Here is a 26,849-nt window from a genome sequence, read left to right on the forward strand (position 1 = left end):
TATCCCCATAAAGATGGACCAGGGGTGACTCTAGAATTTGTTTGTACGATATGAGTATCAAATGAAAGGTGTTAATGAGTATTTTAAGAGGGCGTGGGCCTTAGTTCTATATGTGGACGCCTTTTCGAGATATCGCCATAAAGGTGGACCAGGGGTGACTCTAGAATTTGTTCGTACTATATGGGTATTAAATGAAAGGTGTTAATGAGTATTTTAAAACGGAGTGGGCCTTAGTTCTATAGGTGGACGCCTTTTCGGAATATCGTTATAAAAGTGGACCTTGACTCTAGAATGCGTTTGTGCAATATGGGTATCAAACGAAAGGTGTTAATAAGTGTTTTAAAAGGGAGTGGGCCTTCATTGGTTCTATGGGTGGACGCCTTTTCGGGATATCGCCATAACCGTGGACCAGGGGTGACTCTAGAATGCGTTTGTACAATATGGGTATCAAATGAAAGGTGCTAATGAGTATTTTAAAAGGGCGTGGGCCTTAGTTCTATAGGTGGACGCCTTTTCAAGATATCGCCATAACGGTGGACCAGGGGTGACTCTAGAATTTGTTTGTACGATATGGGTATCAATGAAAGGTGTTAATGAGTATTTTAAAAGGGAGTGGGCCTTAGTTCTATAGGTGGACTCCTTTTCAAGATATCGCCATAAAGGTGGACCAGAGGTGACTCTAGAATTTGTTTGTACGATATGGGTATCAAATGAAAGGTGTTAATGAGTATTTTAAAAAGGAGTGGGCCTTAGTTCTATATGTGGACGCGTTTTCGAGATATCGCCATAAGCGTGGACCAGGGGTGACTCTAGAATGTGTTTGTACGATATGGGTATCAAATTAAAGGTATTTATGAGGGTTTTAAAAGGGAGTGGCCCTTAGTTGTATATTTGAAGGCGTTTTCGAGATATCGACCAAAATGTGGACCAGGGTGATCCAGAACATCATTGTCGGGTACCGCTAATTTATTTATATATGTCATACCACGAACAGTATCCCTTCCAAGATTCCAAGGGCTTTTGATTTCGCCCTGCAAAGTTTTTCATTTTCTTCTACTTAATATGGTAGGTGTCACACCCATTTTACCAAGTTTTTTTCTAAAGTTATATTTTGCGTCAATAGACCAATACAATTACCATGTTTCATCCCTTTTTTCGTATTTGGTATATAATTATGGCATTTTTTTCATTTTTCGTAATTTTCGATATCGAAAAAGTGTGCGTGGTCATAGTCGGAATCGGCCATTTTTTACACCAATACAAAGTGAGTTCAGATAAGTACGTGAACTGAGTTTAGTAAAGATATATCGATTTTTGCTCAAGTTATCGTGTTAACGGCCGAGCGGAAGGACAGACGGTCGACTGTGTATAAAAACTGGGCGTGGCTTCAACCGATTTCGCCCTTTTTCACAGAAAAACAGTTATCGTCCTAGAATCTAACCCTGTACCAAATTTCACAAGGATTGGTAAATTTTTGTCCGACTTATGGCATTAAAAGTATCCTAGACAAATTAAATGAAAAAGGGCGGAGCCACGCCCATTTTGAAATTTTCTTTTATTTTTGTATTTGGTTGCAACATATCATTACTGTAGTTGAATGTTGACATAGTTTACTTATATACTGTAAAGAGATTAACTTTTCTTTTAAAATTTGAATTAAAAAAAATTTTTTTTTTAAAGTGGGCGTGGTCGTTCTCCGATTTTGATAATTTTTATTAAGCAGACATATAGTAATAAGAGTAACGTTCTTGCCAAATTTCATCATGATATCTTCAACGACTGCCAAATTACAGCTTGCAAAACTTCTAAATTATCTTCTTTTAAAAATGGGCGGTGCCACGCCCATTGTCCAAAATTTTACTAGTTTTCTATTCTGCGTCATAAGTTCAACTCACCTACCAAGTTTCATCGCTTAATCCGTATTTGGTAATGGATTATCGCACTTTTTCGATTTTTCGAAATTTTCGATATCGAAAAAGTGGGCGTGGTTATTGTCCGATATCGTGCATTTTAAATATCGATCTGAGATGAGTGCCCAGGAACCTACATACTAAATTTCATCAAGATACCTCAAAATTTACTCAAGTTATCGTGTTAACGGACAGACGGACGGACGGACGGACGGACGGCAATGGCTCAATCGAATTTTTTTTTTTTTGATACTGATGATTTTGATATATGGAAGTCTATATCTATCTCGATTCCTTTATACCTGTACAACCAACCGTTATCCAATCAAAGTTAATATACTCTGTGAGCTCTGCTCAACTGAGTATAAAAACATGAATTTTGAAAAATACCATTTTTTGTTCAGTAAGTCTCTTTTACTCTTTTAGCACATTTTTTATTAAAAAATTCTACAAAAGGGCGAAACCCCCTTGATATGGCATATGGCATCAGTGTCCTGGGTCCATCTTCATCAATACTTATTTTTTTATGATTCAAAACACAAAATTTAAAATTAATATAATTTTTTTTATCAATCAACAAAACGCGTTTTCAATTTGACATTTATTTTATTTTATTCTAAAATTTCTTCATTTTTTCCATTTCTTCTTTTTTTCCATGCAAACACATTATTAACAAATTTTTAAATTTTATTTATTAAAAAAGTAAAAAAAAGTAAAAAAAGCAAAAAAAAATAAGCGAAATTTTTTAATTTCCCATCATTTTCACCCCGTGCAATAAATAAAATAAAGCGTTGAAGTATGCAATACATTTACTTGCGCTGAAAGCATCTACATACATATGCATAATATGTATTTACAACAAAAAACATTTTACAATTCTGTGTGCGAGCGTTTTCTAAGCCACACACCCAGCCAGCACTTTTTGAAAATTTTGATCAAAAAATATTTAAATATCATACCCCAAGATGATTAAAAATGCCCAATTGAAGTTCGGTTAGTAAGTGCCACCGTGGTGTGTTGTAGCGTGCTCCGCCTACCACACCGAAAGCCCTGGGTTCACACCCCGGGTAAAGCAACATCAAAATTTTAGAAATAATGTTTTTCAATTAGAAGACAATTTTTTTAAGCGGAGTCGCCCCTCGGTAGTGTTTGGCAAGCACTTCGAGTGTATCTCTGCCATGAAAAGCTCTCAGTGAAAACTCATCTGCCTCGCAGATGCCGTTCGGAGTCGGCATAAAACAAGTAGGTCCCGTCCAGCCAATTTGTAGGAAAAATTAAAAAGGAGCAAGACTCAAATTGGAAGAGAAGCTCGGCCTTAGATCTCTTCGAAGATTATCGCGCCTTACATTTATTATTTTATTATTTATTTATACATATAGTAATAGGAGTAACGTTCCTGCCAAATTTCATCATGATATCTTCAACTACTGCCAAATTACAGCTTGCAAAACTTTTAAATTACCTTCTTTTAAAAGTGGGCGGTGGCACGCCCATTGTGCAAAATTTTACCAATTTTCTATTCTGCGTCAGATGAGTGCCCAGGAACTTACATACCAAATTTGATTAAGATACCTCAAAATTTACTAAGTTATCGTGTTCACAGACAGGCGGACGAACGGATAGACATGGCTAAATGAATTTCTAGATTTGATTAAGCTGGTCAATACTTTTTATATATGTACTAGAAGACCCGGCAGACGTTGTCCTCCCCTAAATTTGGCCTATCTGCATACATTTTAATAAACTTTTTCCGTCTGACTCTGCCCTCCCCCCCCCCCCCCCCCTCCTCACTTTTTCCTAATCCTTTTATTCACTCCTCCCTCCGTCTTTTTCGCTTCATCTATCTCCATCTTCGTCTCATTTTATCTCTTTCTCAATCTCCTTCTCTCTTTTCTCTTCTCACAATTCCTTCTCATTCTTCTGCATCCCTTATTGCCTGTCCCAGAGGGTGGTATGTATTTTATTCCAGTCCCAGTCCCACTCCGAGTCTCAGTCCCAGTCCGTCTCTGGATAATATATTACTCTGTACCAAAGCACTCATCAACAGCTTTCATTTGATATCCATATTGTATAAACACTGTCTAGGTATTCACTGGCCCACGTTTTGGCCTATATCTCGAGACCCTGTACCTGTAGTAACCATCGCGTGAGGTTTACGCAACTTGTGTGAAAGTTTGAACAAAATCGACCGACGCATCTCTTCAACTAACACACATTTTAGCCTTTCTTTTTATATGTATAGATTTTTACTTTTAAACACTTCACTATAATATTAAAACGAAATGCAGATTTTCGTTGCTTTTGAAATTCGGCTTAAAAATTGCACATGGAACAACCAAAGACTCTCCTGTATTAAAAAAAAATGTCATAGTACCTCTAAATCGTGGGCCCCCTCAGAACCCCCCCCCCCCCCCCTCTCAGCGGGCCTGGTGATGTGCTATACTTGATATCATTCGCTATAATATTTTTTATTGATAAGCAGGTTCTTTAATTAAACACCAAGCAATTACACGGAAGTATATCCGCACCACCTGAAAATATGAGTGCCACTGCGTACACGTAACATTTTAATATTACGTATAAACAAATAAAAAAAATACACTAAAATAATATTGCGACTATAAACTGAGATATAACCTATCCTATATTTCAAGTTAGATCTAACTACACACGGGGTGCAAAACAAATTCAAAATCGGTTCAGTAGTAGGAGTCCATTGGCCTCAAACATGTGACACGTGTTTTTTATATATTAAGATGTAATGTAAATAGGCTGCAAATGACCAAATTTTTGCTTTATTTGTTATGTTTATGATAATTGTTGTTTTTTCTACTTATGGAACAAAGTCCAATTTGACAAGCATACCTAAATAGAAGGGTATCTAAATCTTTTTAAATTTTGACTTCAATTTAATTTATTTATAAATGACAATTGTGCAGTATGTAAATTACAATTACATATTTATACACATAAATTGTAAGCTCTTTATCTTAATGTGATATTTACACAAAAAGTTCTTCCGTTCTAAGTTCTATAATTTTCTATTTTCATGTTTCATGTTCAACGTTGTTGTTTGTGGTGTATTATACTATTATTTAATAAATGCAGTCTGCCCTTGAAGAAGCTAAGGAGATGAGCTAAAAGTAGGGGTCCTTTGACCTGCACTAAAGTAAAATTTTAGTCATTTGCAGCCTATTTACATTACATACATAAATGAATTTCTTTTCTCGCCCATATCATTTTGATATATAGAAGTCTATATCTATCTCGATTAGTTTTGCCGTTACGGGGTACCTTTATGCGAACAAAATTAATATACTCTGTGATCTCTGCTCAGCTGAGTATAAAAACGTACTATTTAGAATCATTTGTATGTAAATGATAGTAAGGCTTCCGGATTGACTAAAGTTAGGTAAGATTGAACTGGTCGGTCCATAAGGACATCAGATAAAGTGAATTTATTCCTAGTGTTATAACGAGTTTACTTAAAGACCAAACTGAAAAACACCTCTTAAAAAACAGGACCAACGTTTTGAAATAAACTCGTGTTCTTGGCAAATCCTAGACGTTTCCTGAACCTACTCCATATCTACTTCTAGGCCTGAATATATGATTCGACAAAATGTTTCACACTTAGCTTGAGTGCACACCTCTCCTATTAGTTGATCATGCGCAGCTTTTTTACTTCATTCTCATTTTCGTCATCATCTTTGCTCAAATGACTGGGACCCTATTCCAATTTTTGTAAGTGCTTACCTGAACTCTAATACAATTCTAAATGCTTTGGTATGCGGGACTGTCGCTATCGCCATTGTTGCCAATATAAAATTTTACGCGACTGCATTCTTCTTCTAGTATCTCTGCTGCTTTGGTTCCGGTTGCCACTTCCGTCTGCAAGACACTTTAGTGATCTGCCAGGTTGTATGATCTACTTATTAATTGATCGTCACAGTATACCATAGACCCTTCGGGTTCGATCCCGTGCCCTTGTAACATATCTCCCATTTTACCCCGGCATTTTAGCCCAGCTCTACCGGAGCTCTAAGGTCTCTGCTGAAGCACAGACATACCTGCATACTTTTTATAGCAGTGCAATATCAAAATTTGTTTTTAAAACAGACGGTTATAAATACAAAATCTAATAAAAAAAAAATTGCAAAATAACTACACAGTAGCTTGAGCATACACCTGTCTTGGCGGGCATAAGAAGACTGAAGGCGAGTGTGGAGTTTCACTATATTTGAAAAATTCATTTTGTTAGAAGTGGGCAGTGAGAACACGCCTCTGGTGTTTATTGTTAGCCTTAGAGACCACTGCAGTGCTTGAATTTCAACAACTGGGCCATCTCTAGTCGATTTATTTGGAAGTAAGCGTCCCTGTTTTGGTGAAAGGCAAATTAAGCTATATGAAGGATTGCTATCCTACAGTTGAGTTCTAACTTATTCAGGGATTTTGAAAGTGGCCTTCAAAATCGAATAAAATTTCACATTTACGCTCCTGGCGGGAGGGGGACATTTTAAATTAATTTTATATGTGTAAGAGAACAACCCAGAAAGGTGTCTTGCTAAATCGAATTGATGCAATGTATAACTGAATGGTTAATATATTTTCATTCATAACGTGCCTCAACTTTTTGCTTTAGTGTCTCATTAATTCGTAATTTGGTGCATGGAATAATGTTAAGTTGCTATCATAGTAACTACATATTTATGTATATAAATGCATCTGGTAAAATATATGTACAAGTACATTCGGGTGGCTTATTTTCGCATTTCACTTACAATTTTATGAAAAAAGTCCACTACTTAGTTCTTGTATCATCCTTATCTTAATATATATATTTCTTCTTTACGTGTATTTGTGTTTGAACTCCTAAACGACTGGATGCTTAAGATTCACAATTTATTTTCCCCAATCTTTACCGCTCCTTTTTGCAGTTTGGAGGAAGCAGAACTTACGGCGCACGCTTTTATAGAATTTTGTTCCAGAGCGGTCAAGTTCTGCAGCTAGTATAATTTGCTCCAGCATCAAATTAAAGAAATCGCGTGATAGGGAATCACCCTGTCTGAAACTTCGTTTAGTTTCAAACGGCTGGGAGAAGTCCTTCCCAATTCTGAATTTATTTTGCACAGCCGTAAAAGTTTTGAGGGGAAACCAAATTTAGACATAGCGGCTTATAGGCAGCTCATTTTCTTGCTGTCGAAGGCGGCTTTAAAATCGACGAAGAGGTGATGTGTGTGGATTCTTTGGCGCATTGTGAAAATATGGTTGATGATAGATTTACCAGGTCTGAAGCCGCACTGATAAGGTCCAATCAGACGATTCCAGGTCGGCTTCAATGCACTGGACATGACCTTATATGTGATATTCAGGAGGCTGATTACGCGATAGTTGGCGCAGTTTGCAGTATCATCTTTCTTGTAGACTGCGCAAAGAACGCTTATGTACCACTCGTCGGGCATGCTCTCGGCAGACAATATTTTGCAAAGAAGCTGATGCATGCGCTTAGAACATTCTCATCGCGGTACTTGAATACCTCCGCAGGCAATCCATCAGCACCCACGGTCTTGTTTGTTCTCTAATCTGTTTATTGTGGGTGTGGGACATTTATTCCATCATCATCGAGCGGGATCGGGTTCGTCATCCCTATGCAGTAAACCGCTGTCTCCATTTAGTAGGGCAGGGAAGTACTCCCTCTATAATCTAAGTACTCTCTGGATATTGGTTACAAGGCCCCCGTTTTCGATCTAACAAGAGTTTGCCCCGGACTTAAACACTTCCCTCTGTCGCCGAAATTTTCGGGAGTTATTCTTGGTGGCTGATAACTCAAGTTTGTCGCACTAATGCCTTTCTGCATTTGCTTTTTTATACACGTTGTACTTGTACACAGGGTATTATAACTTTGATTTGATAACGGTTGGTTGTACAGGTATAAAGGAATTGAGATAGATATAGACTACCATTTATCAAAATCATCAGTATCGAAAAAAAAATTGACTGAGCCGTATCCGTCCGTCCGTCCGTCTGTCCGTTAACACGATAACTTGAGTAAATATTGAGATATCATCACTAAATTTGGTACACGAGCTTACATATATGGACGAGCGAAATCGGATGATGACCACGCCCACTTTTTATATATATAACATTTTGGAAAACACAAAAACCTTGAATATTTAGTAAATAAAACACCTAGAATGTTTTTTATTGTTCTGTTATATCTTTATTTTAAAATAAACAGTAGGGAAATCCCCATATCTGAAGGAAAACTGCATTATTACCCGCTGGTGTTGGCCTCTGTATCATTTTTGCTTCTTTTAAACGAAAACTAATTCAGAATAGAACCATATATATATGTATTATTGCGCAGCCTTGTAACACTATTAAGCACACAAAACAAACGACAACAGCATTTTAAGTGTACAGCTGGGTATGGGATCACCCGAACTTTTACTTCCTTACTTGTTCCTATCTCATTTCAAAGAAGGGGCAAATAGCAAATACTGGATATAGTTTGTTTGCAATGTGCACGAGTTATTCTTGGCTTGTGATCAAAAGTACAAGCTTAACCTCAGCAATGTTGAAAGAAGCTTAAACTAATTGGCCTATCTGTCTGAAGCTTCACGCATACATATATATCGAATCGTGTTTGATTCAAGAATGACCCAGATAGCTCAAAAATACTATTTTTACAATGTATGTAAGTATCTATGTATACGAAAAATAATGATAGATAATAATGAAGAGTGTGTGTATTTCTGCCATAAAAAGATTGTCGGTGAAAACTCACCTGCCTTACAGATTCCGCTCGGAGTCGACATAAAACAGTAGGTCCCGCCCCGTTAATTTGTGAGAAAAATGAAAAAAAGGAGCACGACGCAAATTGGAACAGAACCTCTTCGAAGATTATCGCACCTTACATATAAGAAACACAAAATATATATTTTAGCTTACTAAAAAGTTACACAAGTTTGAAATTAAAGAAAGGCCTGCTGCTCACGGTATCGGAAAAATACACTCCATGCATAGGCTCACCTTAGTCTACATATTGGTATTCAAGTTTTAACAAATGACAACCGTAAAGGGTGCGGTACGCTTCATCCCAACTGAGTGAACACTCAAAATTCTTTAGATGTAAACAATGTTTTCGCAATAATGTCTCAAAGCAAACAACAATTACTTACATACATATACCAGATCATTTCATTGATTATAACTTTGATCAACGATCGCTCACCTCAAACTCCAACAAACCCACTCACGCGAAGCGTGCGCCTGCGCTTATTTCAATTAATTATGAATCATTGTGGTTGTAATTATATGAAATGCGATCCCATGTATTCGAATGCGTCTCGATGCGATGCGACATGACCGAGACAAGAAATGTAACTTGACAATTGTTTAACTAAAGAATCAAATAATGTATGAACATAACTACATGTGAAAATAATAAAGATTGATACCATTCCAGCCAGCATGCCTTTAGTCTTCGGCAATGCAAGCAATGCAGCCAACTTTAATGAACAGACAAGATGTAAGTAGCGATGGTTAATACTTGAAAAACATGACAAATTCTGTAATCGAGTCATACAAGAGTTTTATTGTTGGTATTGTATTTACAATAGGAAACACAGCAAGCCAGCTTTAATATTGTGTAAAAACAGTAACATTGGAATTAATTTGTCAAGCAACAAAATCCACCCATCTGGTTGTGGCTGGGATTTCATCTACGCCCATGCAACATTTGGCTTTAGATGTATTTCTATACGCATTTTGACAGATCACTTGGGATTTATGACTAATTTGCAAACAGCGGGAAGTTTCAACTCAAATATTGTATTATATATATATAAGTGATTTATGTTGAAGCACCTAAAATGTTTTCTAGCCTGTCTGAACATCTAAACATATTTAACTGACTACATCATTTTTTATTTAGTTTTCAACAATGTACGTCGGCGGGATCACTGGGGAAGGATTGAAAATTTCCATCTATCGTTTCCGGTGATATTAATGTTTTTATTAAGAGTGAATATCAAGCAAAAGATCTTAATATGGGAAGAATTTGTATGTGAAATTTGGAATTTGATGTCATCAAGGTGAAAATCTGAACTTATAAAATAGGTTCACGTGTTGGCTAATCACAGAATAGTTAATAGATCATCATCATCAATTTGCGCTTAAACTCCGAAGCGATTTGGTCGTTGTATAGCAGCTTGCGTCAGTTATCCATGTATCCCGATAATGGAGAGTAATTAGGAGCACCAAGGGGGGTTGAGTTTTCCCTATTTAACTTTCCCAACTCAGTAGATTTCTCTCCCTCCCATTGCCGACAAATACGCATGTCGATAAGTCTTATCTTAACGTTTACTTTCATAATTCAGGCGGCCTACGTAAAAATACGAACGAATTATACATTGCAGCGGCCGAACATAAGTTTGACGTCACGCGACGTTTGCTCTAAACTAGGTGTTGCACCCACTAGTAACATCAATGTGTATAAATTTAACTTTAAATATGAGAGAGACATCTCTATATCTATCTATATCTATCTATCTCTTTCAGATAAATATATCGATAAGGTACTTGATTACTCATTTTGGCCTAAGCATACTGTGGTTCACTTGTTCACAAGAAAGGCGAGAGCCGAACCTGCTTTATTACAGCCAAAAAACGGTATGACGAACACAGTAATAACAACACAAAGATAATTGCTCATCTGTACCGTCTTCTTATTAATTAACAAAATGTCCATGGTTTACGATCAAAACTTGTTCCATTCTTCCTTAGTTGGTTCACCTTTTCTGCACAAGTTGTAGCTTTTACGGAGACCTGGCTAAAGCCTGATAATTACAATTCTGAGGTTTTTTCAAATAAATATGCTGTTTATCGGCGTGATCGCATCTCTAGAGCGGGAGGGGTCCTTATTGCTGTTGAATCTAACCTCTAATCTGAGATGATTTCGCTGGACAATATCTCTCATATCGAATTCATAGCAGTTAGGCTTTCATTCGGTAGCTATAGCGTAATTGTTTCATGTTCGTATATACCACCTCGTTCGGATATGGATGTTTATGCTAGTCATAGCTTGGCCATCTGCGATTTGCATTCGCAGTTGGGAGATAACGATCGACTTGTTGTTGTTGGTGACTTTAACTTGCCAACAGTTAGTTGGGTTAATATAAGTTATTCAAACTTTTTAACTCCCACTGCTCAACATGCGTTTCTCAATTGCTTGTTAGACTCATCTCTTTTACAGATTAACAATGTTCCAAATAGTGGAAATAAAATGCTGGACTTGGTATTTGTGGATGGCTCGGTGGGTACTGCCCTTACGCAAATCCCACCTTTATCCCTTCCAGAATACCCTCTTCACCCTACGCTAGAGATATCACTTGATATCAGCCTACCCCGTAGGATTCAAGTACAGTCTCGTCCCCGATCTAGATGCTTCTACAAAGCGAATTTCATTATGCTCAATGATTTGTTAGCTACCCATGATTGGTCGGATCTCTATGCTTGCACTGATGTCGATTCGGCAATCTCTATATTTCACAGTACGCGCGATGGCTTCTTTGATACCTGCATTCCTACTCGCTATACCCTATATTCGAATAAGCCCCCTTGGTTTTCAAGGCAACTTATCAGACTTAATAACAATAAATCTAGGCTTTATAAGAGATTCAAGAAATCTGGAGCATCTGCAGACCTCTCTAAATATCTAATAGCTCATTCTAAATTTCACCGTCTTAATCAGCTTTGTTATAAAAATTACTTGAGTTGTGGTAAGCCCAATTTTTTAAAAAATCCAAACAAGTTTTACAGTTTCGTAAATTCGAAGCGGAAAACTTCTGGATATCCTTCCTCATTAACCTTTGGATGTAAAAAAGCTTGCACTGATGACGACGTTGCTGAACTATTTTCCGAGTTCTTTAAGTCCACGTATTCATCCAGTGGTTTTCATTCCGGTAAATACCCCTATCGCTTAGATAGCCCGAATTCCATTAGGAATCCTGCTATTGGCGGTAATATTGTTCTTCAGAGTCTTCACTCTTTGAAACCCACAGACAATATTATATTCCCATACTATAATGTATGCGGATGATGTAAAACTTTGCTACACTTACTGTCCTACCGATTTGAGTTCCTTGGATCTTCTTCAGGCCGACTTGGACTCGTTCCAATGTTGGTGCACAACAAATTAAAAAAAAAAAAAACAACAAATTTACTAGCTTTAAATTGCACTAAATATAAGCATGGCGACCACCGTGGTGTGATGGTAGCGTGCTCCGCCTACCACACCGTATGCCCTGGGTTCAAACCCTGGACAAAGCAACATCAAAATTTTAGAAATAAGATTTTTCAATTAGAAGAAAATTTTTCTAAGCGGAGTCGCCCCTCGGCAGTGTTTGGCAAGCGCTCCGGGTGTATTTCTGCTATGAAAAGCTTTCAGTGAACACTCATCTGCTTTGCAGATGCCGTTCGGAGTCGGTATACAACATGTAGGTCCCGTCCGGCCAATTTGTAGGGAAAATCAAGAGGAGCACGACGCAAATTGGAAGAGAAGCTCGATCTTATGCAATAGATGGTACGCCTTTGGAGCGTATATCTATTGCAAATGATCTAGGTGTTCTTTTTGATCCGAAATTGAATTTTAACATGCATATTTCATCTATTGCCAACAAAGCGTTGTGTTTACTTGGATTTGTTAAAAGATGGGCTAAAGAGTTCGATGATCCGTACCTCACTAAGGTTCTTTACACATCGCTGGTTCGTCCAATACTCGAGCATTGCCCATGCGTTTGTCCCCTGATCCTGAAAAGCATATAAAGCGTCTTGAGTCAGTTCAAAAGAAATTTTTGATATTCGCATTGCGTGGCCTTAATTGGGACTCAAGTCTCCACCTTCCTCCATAGAGAAGTAGACTTCTTCTTATTAACTTACCCACTCTGGAAAATCGGAGAATATTACTGGGGGTGTTGTTCATCCATAAGCTCATTATTGGAGAAATTGATTCTGTGGACCTTCTCAGCCGCTTGTTTTTAGCGGTTCCCCCTAGAGTATCCAGACATTACGTTCCTTCTTATGTAACCCTTTGTCGACGAAACTTTGCTAAAAATAATCCTCTTCTTATCTGGTGCGCGCACTACAATGACTTGTATAGCTGTATCAGTCTTGAATGTACTTTTGCCACTATACGCAATGCAATACTTGCCTATCTAATTTAAGAGATGCAAGCTAATTTAAATTAATTTTCCGGCATTTATTTCTTCCGTAAAAAAACAGGCACTATCTCGTTTAAGGATGGAGGAAGATTTATCAACATGTATCATTAAAAGGGAACAAGACAGTACTATGTTGATTGGAATCTGATGCATTCCAACAACGTTAAAAACATGCTTTTTCATGAGTCACTGACCGGAATTGTATGCATTCCGGCAGTATAATCTTATGGGTCAGGCATCGAGCTGATTGGAATACGGTGCATTCCAACAACACAGGTCATGTTACTTTTTTATGCCTTGTGATGGCGTATCCTCATTACACTACTCTTAGCACTGCCGGATTTTCATGACATGCTGATTGGAATCTTGTTGCATTCCAACAGCAAGATTGGAATCCACTGCATTCCGAAATAAAGCTGAGCGGAATCTGACGCATTCCTCCGGTATAAGATATCGGTATAAAGTCTTATTTCTGCTCATGTTTCTTATTATTATTATATTCTGAAATTAAAGTGCAATAATGCTCAATAATATATCTTTGTTTGTAATATAACATTGTTGAAATCTCGATATATCTTAAATTTAAACTTTTGAGTTGTATATTTATATATATTTTATATTATGCAGTCGACCATTTCAAGTTTGTCGTCGACTTTAAATAATAAATAAAATAAAAAAAATAATGGTAGAGACTTGGTTAACAGTAGATTTTCTCTCGCCTGAGCGTTTTGATGCCCATTACGAAGTTTATCAGAGGGACCTGGTTCTGCTTTCTGTTGTTACAAGAGGCGGAGGGATTGTGATTGCTGTTTGCGAAGTTATACTCGCGCAATCTGATGCGTTCACCGAACAAATGTGTATTGCTGTTAATATTGAAGATATCCGCGATGACGGAATTAATGAATTATTATTTGTTATTAGTTATATTCTGCAGAAAAGCGAAACTCACGTAATCAATATAAACTAGCTAGTAGGTTCCTTGCAGCCCTTTCAGGCACCCTTTATAATGGGGGACTTCAATCTAGGTTTTGTTGAATGGGTTCTTGACGGCGAAGACTGTATTTTAACCCCATTTAGCATAAGAAAAGATATAGAATCTCTATTGCGTGATTCTTTGTATTCACAGAATTTATCGCAAATTAATAATGGTAAAGATGATTTGAACAGGACATTGAATTTAGTTTTCATAAGTAATGACTTAGCGTTTGAGATTGTCAGATGCCACTCGCCTTTAACATGTGAATCAGTTAATCATAAAGCCATCGAGGTAAATTTCTCTTTCTATACATTTAGCAATGTTCCCACAGAACCGGAGCTCCGCTGCAACTTTGCCAAAGCTAATCACGCAGGCATGAATAATCTCTTCAGTTCAGTTGACTGGCAATGTGTCTTCAGGAACTTAGATCTAACAGATATGTATGGTATATTTAAGACTGTTATCGCTGAACGCTTATACCATTGCGTTCCTGTGTATAAAAAGAAAAGAATGTTTAGTTTGCCCTGGTACAACGCTAGACTGTTAAAGCTGAAATACGGAAAGAATAAATCTCATAAAAAGTTTAAACGAACTGGCTCCGAAGGGACAGACTAGAATTTCTTCAGCTGAGAAAAGAATTTGAGACCTTAACTCACTTCTTGCACAAAAAATACATTAACTCGTTGGAGTCCAGTATCAAAGGCAGTCCGACGTCTTTCTTGGTATACTAATATTCCAAAAGTAATGTGAATGGAATCCCCAAATCTATGGAATACAAAGGGTCCATGTCATCTTGTATTTCAGACTATGCAAATTTATTTGCGAAGTTCTGTGGCCATGTTTATGAGAGTTTCAAAAAAACCGAGCGCAGCTCTGAGTCATTTCGACTACAGCAAAAAGTAAATATGGGGAAAATCTCAGTCACGGAAGCAGACGTTTTTGAAGCGTTACTGGAGTTGAATGTATCAAAAGGGGCAGGCTACGATTGTTTGCCCCCTGTCTCTTCAAAAACTGCGCAAACACTTTGTTTATCCCTTTGACCCAAATTTTTAATAAGAATCTGGCTTTAGTTTTCTTAGATGAACAGAAAACTGCATTTATCACTCCTATATTCAAGTCAGGCTTTATTTATTTATTTATTTTATTTATTACGACTCTTAGAGCCTAGATCAACACTTAAAAATATTATTGCATTAATTAACAATATGTGCTATGTATGAGATTGAACTTGAATTTGTATTTGAATTTGAAACATGAATTTGAATTTGTATTTGAAACATCTAACAAAAATCCATTCGACTCCTAATATTTATTTTATATTCATTGACTTCGCGTGAGCATATAATCTTTTCTTAAATAAGTTATTATCACAATTCTTAATATTTGCAGGTAATTCGTTGAAACATTTTAAGCCTCTGTAAAAAAGACAATTTTTTTCAGACTCCGTTTTGTAATTAGGTAATTTAAAATCATTTCTCTGCCTCGTATATCTGTCATGAACCTCGTAGTTAAATTTAATATTTGCTTTTACATAATCAGGCAAATTTCCGGTTTTTATGATGTATATAAACTTCATACTGTGGAAAAATATTTGCTGTTTTACGCTCATCCAATTCAAACTTTGTATCATATCTTTAATGGGGGTATCAAAACGTTTCCTTAATATAAAGGGCAAGCTTTATTCTGCATTTTTTGTAGTTTATCGATTTGTGAATCTTTCAAGATAAAGAAAATAGTAGAACAATATATGAAGTATTGTTATTTTATGTTCCATATGTTTTATTTTTTTAATTTTCACAAGGTCTTTGTATTTTTTTTTTTTTATGTTTCTGTACTCATCAAATTCTCCTGAAGTTTGCGACAGTTCATACAGTTCAAATTTATATTTATTCATATTGGCTAACTCATTGTCATACCATTTATTTATTCATTAATTTAAATTGAACTACTTTTTCATAAGTTAGATTTTGCATAACACTCAAAATATTGGTATTAATGATAGAAACTTTATTATCCAAACTAACTCTATCAAAATTGCTAAAATCACATATGCGCAATTGATTTGTAAGTGATTCAATATTATAGTACTCCCATGACGTAATTTTTATAGGGCTCCTCATTCTAAATTAAGGGTTTATTTTTATCTTAAATTGTATTGTTTCATGATCGGAAATTTGGTGATCGTCTAACTTTTCACACACTATGTCTGTTCGGAGCAGCAGCTGACACCTAAGTGAACACACCTTCGAATGAGTGTGTATTGACAGTTGTCAAGCAAAGCATATGGGCGAGCGAGAGCTATTCGTTTTTTCTTGTTTTCGTGACACTAGTAGCACAATTTTTTGGTTTATATAATATCTCGCGGCTAATCATTTTTTGTAAAACCAAAATCTCATCTACATTTATTTAAACTATAATAAAGTCTGTAAATACATGCAGTGTTCAAATATTAAAAGGTTCATTTGGTTTTTGTTCATTTGGATTTGTTAAACATCAAAGGTTTGCGTTTTTTGGTTATTTGGATGCATTTTGGAGTGTGAGCGTGCAACCCAACAAGCACACATTCATATCATCGGATTCCATAAGCTGCAAAAAAGCTTGCAGCTCAACATTTTTTGGTGACGCCGACGTGATAGCCGCGGGAATGTGGTAATGCAAATACAAGGCATTAGTTAATTCGGATTTGTTGTTCAGCAATAACAGTGCTAAAGTTATTTCATTTTTGGTTCTGGCGAATTTTTCTCGTGCACATACATATTTGGAGTTTTTTGTAGCATGGCATTTAACTGTTAGAACTGTAACTTCCAGTAAATAACCAGCCTGTGTCGTACATAACTACAAATCGAATCATATACATACTTGAATAGTACTGCTACCAAAAACAACATCGGCTTGCATTTTTTTTTTTTCAATTCGTAAACTTTTTGCGCGCAAGTCATTTTCTGTACTCAGAAGCATAAAAATGGCTGGTGATTCTTCCAATGGGGGAGATCCTGCAGCGGTATCTCCTGATCGAGTTACCTTCTTAAAATTAAAAACTATGGCTATTTTTAATCGTCTCTTGCGTATAGAGGCAGATATTAACAGTGATAAGCTGCAAAACATGGATGAATATGCACTGTCGGCAATGATCATCGAATCATTGGGCGAATTAAAGTCAACATTCTCAGCAGCGCATAATAGTGTTGAGGAACTAGATGTCGAAAGCTTGAACAGTGATTTACCATACAAGTTTGATGATAAGCTAGTAAACCTCAAAGCAACTTTACAACGAGAAACTAGTAAGCGTAGCGTATCTCAACATTGTTCAACATTCAAGATGAACACCAACGATTCGCAGTCAATTATCGTAAATGCAAATCGCTCTCGGTTACCTTTGCTCACATTGCCAAAATTCAGTGGGGTCTACACCGAGTGGACCAATTTCTTTTCTATGTTCACTTCTGTTATTGACAAGGATGCTGACCTCACACAAGTTGACAAGTTGCAGCACTTGCATTCCTGTCTGAGTGGTGCAGCGTTAGACACCATCAGATCACTGGAAATAAATGAAGCCAATTACAAAATTGCATTAGATTTACTATGTAAACGTTTTGATAATAAGAGACTTATATTTCAGGCACACATCAGAGAGATATTCGGGCTGGACAAGGTAGAGGTAAATAAGTTGCGCGAGCTAACGGACAAGGTCACATCGCATATACGAGCGTTACAAACACTCGGATCACGGGAGCAAATAGTAGATTGCGTCATTGTACATCCTAATATTGCAAAGACTAGACAAGGTAACTCAAGCCAAATGGGAAGAACATTCGTCAAGCAACGAACTGCCTTCGTGGGACCAGCTGGCTTAATTTTTAGAAAAACGACGTCGAACTTTAGAGAATGTGGAGCATGCGATGCAAATGCACAAGGGTCAAGTCAACCGAACCGAAAAACCTGTAAGTACAAATCAAAGAAAATCATTTATAGTTTCGAAAGCTTCGACAGTAAGGTGCATGTTTTGCGATAGCTCAGAGCATCAAATTCAACATTGTCAACGTTTTACAAATTTATCGCCAAATCTTCGGCAAAAGGAGGCTAAAAAGCTTGCGCTTTGCCTCAATTGTCTTAGGAAAGGCCACCAACTGAAAGATTGCAAATCTGGTTCTTGTAGCACCTGCCAATCGAGGCACCACACCCTTCTGCACTTTGATCGCATACCCACATCTACCAATCAATTGCCAGCTTCTCAATCTATCAGTTCGCAGTCAAACGCCATGGTGGCAACGTCCTCTGTCCTTGTCCACGCCCTTCCAGCAAGGTCTTGTTCTGATGCTGTGCTTCATGCCGGAACCTTCGTGCCCTGTCGTGCTCTTTTGGACTCGGGCTCTCAGCTTAATTTTGTTACTAATCGCCTTGCCAATCAGCTTCAGCTTCGTAGAATGAAATGCTCGGAAGCAGTTTCGGGCATTGGAGATGCCAACTTTTTGACAGAAGGATGTTCTGTTGATATTGACCTGTAGTCGCGGACTTCAGAATTCGTAACGCAAATCACTGCTGTTGTCGTGAAAACAATTACAGATAACCAACCTAGTTTTTCATACCGCAGCGTATTGAGTTGCTCATCGGAGCCAATCTCTTTTTCGAACTGCTTTGCGTTGGGAAAATCCATCTAGCTTCGGGATTGCCAGTGCTTCAAAAGACTCTCTTCGGATGGGTTTTGTCAGGGGGTGCGCAGCATAATTCAAAACTTTCGTCTTTCGTCGTAAATCAAAAAACAATTAGTGACATAGAACCAAACAGTCGATTGGATGATTTGATACGTCGTTTTTGGGAAGTAGAACACATTGCTGAGCCCATATCTAAAACTACAAAGGAGGAGCTCGATTGCGAGTCCCATTTTTCACAACAATTTTCGCGCTTACCTTCGGGCGAATATTCGGTTCGCTTGCCAACGAAGCTTGATCCGCAGGCTAAACGGCGATTTGAAACTCTTGAGCGCAAACTACTTCGGAACCCTGATGTTATGGAAAGCTATCGCGCCTTCATGAAAGAATACCTCGCTTTGAAGCACATGTCATTAGTCCCCACGGCAGCTGTGGATGAGTGTAAATACTTTCTTCCACATCACTGCGTCTTCAAAGAAGATAGTTCTACAACGAAGCTTAGAGTTGTATTTGACGGCTCAGCTGCTACAACCTCGGGCTTATCATTGAATGATATCCTTATGGCAGGATCAACAATTCAGCCCAAATTATTCAACATCCTCATTAGATTTCGTTCGTTTTCTGTAGCGCTTACTGGCGATATCTGTAAAATGTATCGCTGTGTCAAGGTATCGCCACCTGACAACCTGCTCCAATGCATTCTGTGGCGGGACTCCCCAGGGGGTGAGCTTAGCGTTTATAAACTAGACACCGTTACTTATGGAACCTTGCCATTCGGGCAATGCATCAGCTTGCTGAGGACGAATCCTCATCATTCCCTCTGGGCGCTCAAATCGTTACGCGGGACTTCTACGTTGATGACCTAATATCTGGTGGGAACACGGTAGAAGAAACTATCGTATCAGGAAGCAAACAACAAATCTCCTCTCTCGAGGCAACTTTCGCTTGCGTAAGTGGTGTTCTAATGATCCGGACGTTTTGCATGATATTCCTGATGCGAACCGCGAAAGTTTTTTGGGTCTTGCATGGGATCCGCTCAAGGATACTTTTTTATTTGCTTTCACTCCCCTAATCACACCTGGAAAACACTCGAAGCGTTCTGTATTGTCCACCATAGCTTGCTGTTACGACCCGCTTAGGCTCATTGGCCCGACCTTGACCAAAGCGAAAATTATATTGCAGCGAATGTGGAGGGACAAACTTGATTGGGATGAGAGCCTACCACAATCTCTTGATACAGCTTGGTCTGCATTCTGCACAGCCTTTTCAGAAATTCATTGTTTCACATTCCCACATTACATCGGAACTGCACACGAAATTCACGCATTTTGTGACGCCAGCCTTGATGCATACGGCGCTTGCATTTACGTATCTACGCTCAATAATAGAAGATAAATTTCAAGTTCAGTTATTATGTTCAAAAGCTCGCGTTGCACCGTTGAAGACGCTCACTGTACCAAAACTTGAACTTTGTGCTGCTGATTTACTAGCTCAGCTAGCGGCCGAAATATCTAAAATTAAGCTTTTCGATTGTCCTTATTACTGTTGGTCCGATTCAACTGTGGTGTTGTCATGGTTACGTGAAGAGCCCTCCAAATTCAACGTATTCGTAGCTAATCGTATTTGTACCATACAGCAGCGTACAAAGGGAATGCAATGGCGTTACGTCCCTACGTCCGCTAACCCAGCTGATATTTTGTCAAAGGGAGCCTCACCAGCTGAGCTGTCCCGATCAACGCTTTGGGTTCATGGTCCCCCTTCCTTACAAGCAGAAAGCGTGATTGGCCGCAGGCCAGCGCGTCCAACCCTAATCTCCCTGAAATTCGTCACAAGGCTCTGGTTATTTCAAATAATCGAATCGACTTCTCGCTATCGTTTAAGTATATCAACTCATTCGGCAAGATGCAGCGCATATTTGGATATGTTCATAAGTTTCTAACCATACGAAAATCCAGAGGAACATCGCAGCTAACCTATGAAAACATTTATCAAGGAACTCAAATTTTAATTCGCATGGTTCAAAGGGCACAACTTTGGCTGAGTATGCCGTACTCAAGAATCAGGAAAAAGTTCACCCTTCGAGCAGCATCGCTTCGTTAGCACCATTTTTGGATGATTTAGGAATAATTAGGGTTGGTGGCCGACTCAGGAATTCAACCCTCGGCTTCGAAGCACAACATCCAAGCATTCTACCAAAAGATCATCCACTAACGTTTGCTATAATTATGCATTTTCATCGTAAATATCATCATGCAGGTCCCCAATCCCTTCTAGCTACGATTCGCATGCAGCATTGGCCCATAGGTGGAAGAAAGACGGTGGCCCGCACCCTTCGAAAATGTATCATATGTTGCAGATCAAAACCACGACTCGTTGAGCATAACATGGCAGATTTACCCAAGGAGCGCATCGAAGTCTCGCGCCCTTTTACAATTTCTGGAGTTGACTACTGCGGGCCCTTTTATTACAAGCCCGAAGCGGGCAATAAACAGCCTCAAAAATGTTACATCAGTCTTTTCATTTGTTTTGCGACAAAGGCTGTTTGGATGGAGTTAGTGAAGGATCTTTCAACAAGTGCCTTTCTCGACGCTTTAAAACGTTTTGTTGCTACTCGCGGTACACCAAGCTGCATTTGGTCCGACAACGCGACTAATTTTGTCGGTGCTAATAACGAGCTGAAAGACTTACGTCGCTTATTCCTTAGTGAAAGGCATCAGAAAGATGGAAAGATGGTCCGCGCACTGCCTTAATAATGGAATCGATTGGCGATTCATACCACCCCGTTCGCCGCACTTTGGGGGGGTTATGGGAGGCCGCAGTGAAGATGGCCAAACAGCATTCGTATCGCACAATAGGATCTGCACTTCTTGGCTTCGATGAATTACGCACCTTAGTATGCGAAATTTCTGCAGTAATCAACTCTCGTCCTCTAGTACCAATTTCCGAAAATCCGGACGATCTCGACGTATTGACACCAGGCCATTTTCTTATTGGTAGTCCTTTCACAGCTCTCCCAGTACCTGACCTTACGCCCCTAAATTATAATTGACTTGATAGTTGGCAGCGCGTTACCTATCTACAACAAATATTTTGGAAGAGGTGGAGTGAAGAATATCTGAGTCTTCTCCAGCAGCGCTCCAAGTGGCGCACTCCACATACCAACATTCAAATAAACGATATTGTGTGCATCAAGGATGAAAACTCTCCACCCCTAAAATGGCCTCTCGGCCGTGTAACTCACGTAATCACTGGGAAGGATGGTGCGGTGAGAGTTGCCATTCTACGTACATCTGCAGGTATCGTGCGTCGAGCCGTAAATAAGCTGTGCGTCCTTCCAGTTAGAGAGTGTATTGAAAGCACTAATGTTTCAACGGGGGGAGGATGTTCGGAGCAGCAGCTGACACCTAAGTGAACACACCTTCGAATGAGTGTGTGTTGACAGTTGTCAAGCAAAGCATATGGGCGAGCGAGAGCTATTCGTTTTTTCTTGTTTTCGTGACACTAGCAGCACAATTTTTTGGTTTATATAATATCTCGCGGCTAATCATTTTTTGTAAAACCAAAATCTCATCTACATTTATTTAAACTATAATAAAGTCTGTAAATACATGCAGTGTTCAAATATTAAAAGGTTCATTTGGTTTTTGTTCATTTGGATTTGTTAAACATCAAAGGTTTGCGTTTTTTGGTTATTTGGATGCATTTTGGAGTGTGAGCGTGCAACCCAACAAGCACACATTCATATCATCGGATTCCATAAGCTGCAAAAAAGCTTGCAGCTCAACAATGTCTTTAGTATTCGAAAAAAAGTAAATCAATTTTTGTTTTGGATACCTCGGTTATACGAGTATCAAAATCAACTATTTGATACATACAGTATGTTTTAAAAAGTTCAACTCGTTGTATGCTATACGTTGACATATTGGTTAAGTTAATATTAAAATCGCCTACAAGAATGTTATTAAAAGACAGCTCACTAGTACTACCTAAGAGGGTACGTATGTAGTTTATGAAATCTGCATCGCTTGTGCTCGGTGAGTGATAAACCACACCAATTTGCCACTTTGGATTAAAATGCTTCAATTTAATAAAAATACACCACATGTTTTTAGCTATTGCTTTATTACACTTAATGCTATATTCGATGGATGCAAGCACATACACCAGAACCCCACCAGTATATCTACTATGTGAATCACATCTGACTAGGTTATAAGTTCGTATGCTCAACTCCTGATTCGTTATTAAATTTGTGGTACATGTTTCAGCACCCAGTATTACAGCTGGATTTTTAATTTCAATTAGTCTTCCCAATTCTAATTTGTTCCCTAAAATACTATTTATATTGAGATATAGACAAAATAAATTGGTACTACTTGATTGCTACTTTCTAGTTTTGGTTTTAACTTGAATATATATTTGATATGCTGGGTATTCCTTGCTAAACGCAGCATGGTGTACATCAGTCTCTATCAATTTTTTCTGGACTAGCTCACAACAGTTTACACAATTATATATATTTGATACACAATCTCTGAAATCGTGATTGCCCCACATCTACTACAAGCTTTTTTATACTCAGTTGAGCAGAGCTCACAGTCACATTTGGTATGTAGGTTCCTGGGCAATCATCTCAGATCGCTATTTAAAATGAACGATATCGGACAATAACCACGCCCACTTTTTCGATATCGAAAATTTCGAAAAACGAAAAAGTGCGATAATTCATTACCAAATACGGATTAAGCGATGAAACTTGGTAGGTGAGTTGAACTTATGACGCAGAATAGAAAACTAGTAAATTTTTGGACAATGGGCGTGGCACCGCCCAATTTTAAAAGAAGGTAATTTAGAAGTTTTGCAAGCTGTAATTTCGCAGTCGTTGAAGATATCATGATGAAATTTGGTAGGAACGTTACTCTTATTACTGTATGTCAGCTTAATAAAAATTAGCAAAATCGGAGAACGACCAGGCCCACTTTAAAAAAAAAATTTTTTTTAAGTCAAATTTTAACAAAAAATTTAATATATTTACAGTATATAAGTAAATTATGTCAACATTCAACTCCAGTAATGATATGTTGCAACAAAATAAAAAAATAAAAAAAATTTCAAAATAGGCGTGGCTCCGCCCTTTTTCATTTAATTTGTCTAGGATACTTTCAATGCCATAAGTCGAACAAAAATTTACCAATCCTTGTGAAATTTGGTAGAGACTTAGATTCTAGGACGATTACTGTTTTCTGTGAAAAAGGGCGAAATCGGTTGAAGCCACGCCCAGTTTTTATACACAGTCGACCGTCTGTCCTTCCGCTCGGCCGTTAACACGATAACTTGAGCAAAAATCGATATATCTTTACTAAACTCAGTTCACGTACTTATCTGAACTCACTTTATATTGGTGTAAAAAATGGCCGAAATCCGACTATGACCACGCCCACTTTTTCGATATCGAAAATTACGAAAAATGAAAAAAATGTCATAATTATATACCAAATACGAAAAAAGGGATGAAACATGGTCTATTGACGCAAAATATAACTTTATAAAAAAACTTGGTAAAATGGGTGTGACACCTACCATATTAAGTAGAAGAAAATGAAAAAGTTTTGCAGGGCGAAATCAAAAGCCCTTGGAATTTTTGAAGGAATACTGTTCGTAGTATTACATATATAAATAAATTAGCGGTACCCGACAGATGATCTTGTGGATCACCCTGGTCCACATTTTGGTCGATATCTCGAAAACGCCTTCACATATACAACGAAGGGCCACTCCCTTTTAAAACCCTCATTAACACCTTTAATTTGATACCCGTATCGTACAAACACATTCTAGAGTCACCCCTGGTCCACGTTTATGGCGATATCTCGAAAAGGCGTCCACATATAGAACTAAGGCCCACTTTTTTTTTCAAATACTCATTAACACCTTTCATTTGATACCCATATCGTACAAAAAAATTCTAGAGTCACCCCTGGCCCACCTTTATGGCGATATCTCGAAAAGGCATCCACCTATAGAACTAAGGCCCACTCCTTTTTAAAATACTCATTAACACCTTTCATTTGATACCCATATCGTACAAACAAATTCCAGAGTCCTGGTCCACCTATATGGCGATATCTTGAAAAGGCGTCCACCTATAGAACTAAGGCCCACGCCCTTTTAAAATGCTCATTAACACCTTTCATTTGATACCCATATTGTACAAACAAATTCTAGAGTCAGCCCTGGTCCACCTTTATGGCGATATCTCGAAAAGGCGTCCACCTATAGAACTAAGGCCCACGCCCTTTTAAAGTACTCATTAACACCTTTCATTTGATACCCATATTGTACAAACGCATTCTAGAGTCAAACCTGGTCCACTTTTATAACGATATACCGAAAAGGCGTCCACCTATAGAACTAAGGCCCACTCCCTTTTAAAATACTCATTAACGCCTTTCATTTGATACCCATATAGTACAAACAGATTCTAGAGTCACCCCTGGTCCACCTTTATGGCGATATCTCGAAAAGGCGTCCACATATAGAACTAAGGCCAACGCCCTCTTAAAATACTCATTAACACCTTTCAATTGATACTCATATCGTACAAACAAATTCTAGAGTCACCCCTGGTCCATCTTTATGGCGATATCTCGAAAAGGCATCCATCTATAGAACTGAGGCCCACGCCTTTTTAAAATACTCATTAATACCTTTCATTTGATACCCATATCGTACAAAATAAATTCTAGTCACCCCTGGTCCACCTTTATGGCGATATCTCGAAAAGGTGTCCACCTATAGAACTTAGGCCCACTCCCTTTTAAAATACTCATTAACACCTTTCAATTGATACTCATATCGTACAAACAAATTCTAGAGTCACCCCTGGTCCATCTTTATGGCGATATCTCGAAAAGGAGTCCATCTATAGAACTTAGGCCCACGCCCTTTTAAAATACTCATTAATACCTTTCATTTGATACCCATATCGTACAAAATAAATTCTAGAGTCACCCCTGGTCCACCTTTATGGCGATATCTCGAAAAGGCGTCCACCTATAGAACTTAGGCCAACTCCCGTTAAAAATTATCATTAACACATTTCATTTGATACCCATATCGTACAAACAAATTCTAGAGTCAGGCGTGGTCCACCTTTATGGCGATATCCCTAAATGGCGTCCATCTATAGAACTATGGCCCACTTCCTCTTAAAATACTCTTTAATAGCTTCCATTTGATACACATGTCATACAAACACATTCCAGGGTTACCCTAAGTTCTTTTTACAACATGGTGATTTTCCCTTACTTTGTCTCCACAGCTCTCAACTGAGTATGTAATGTTCGGTTACACCCGAACTTAGCTTTCCTTACTTGTTATTGATACATTCTACCGCATTGTGATTAAATCCCAAGCATTTAAAACATCTAAATACTCTTTCGTAATAAGTAATTATGCAAGAGTCCCATTCTACATTAATTTTATCCATTCCCAATTTGTTCCGCTTTCTTTTTCTGCAATAGTTCGCATGAATCCTTATTCTTGCATTGAACTACGTTGTTAATCTCTTTTACTGCTGCGTTGTTAATCTCTTTTACTGCTGTGACATGACATTCGGTTGGCTCGATGACTGTTTTAAGCGCTATTTTGGTGTGTTTATTTTTCTTTGCTTTGTCTTTCGATTTAAGAGCGGTACGCAGATCACAAGTAATTGCTCAAGAAAAATTGAGACTTCTTGCGTGAAAAATAGTAGTGTGGAAGTAGTTTTGACGTTTAAAAATCCACGGTGAATAGTGAAACAAGCAAGAAGAAGAGCACATAAACAAAAGAAATGTAAAGAATGTCACTTCCCTTATGAGTGCCCGTTTCTCCTCTGCCGGGAAATTCACTATGCCCTATTTGCGTTTTGGTGCTGCAGCTATTGTTATTTCCATTTCTGAAATAAAATAATAATTATTTATTGAGGAAAAATTAAAAACTATGTGCTTACCTAATTTTTCCAGTTTGTTTACCTTTTCTCTTCAAGAAATATATAGCACTTGACATATTTCTTGCGGAAACCGGTGTTGCCGTATGCAAATTTGATGGA

The sequence above is a fragment of the Eurosta solidaginis genome, chromosome 5 (assembly GCF_040869045.1).
Source record: "Eurosta solidaginis isolate ZX-2024a chromosome 5, ASM4086904v1, whole genome shotgun sequence".
Taxonomy (NCBI): domain Eukaryota; kingdom Metazoa; phylum Arthropoda; class Insecta; order Diptera; family Tephritidae; genus Eurosta; species Eurosta solidaginis.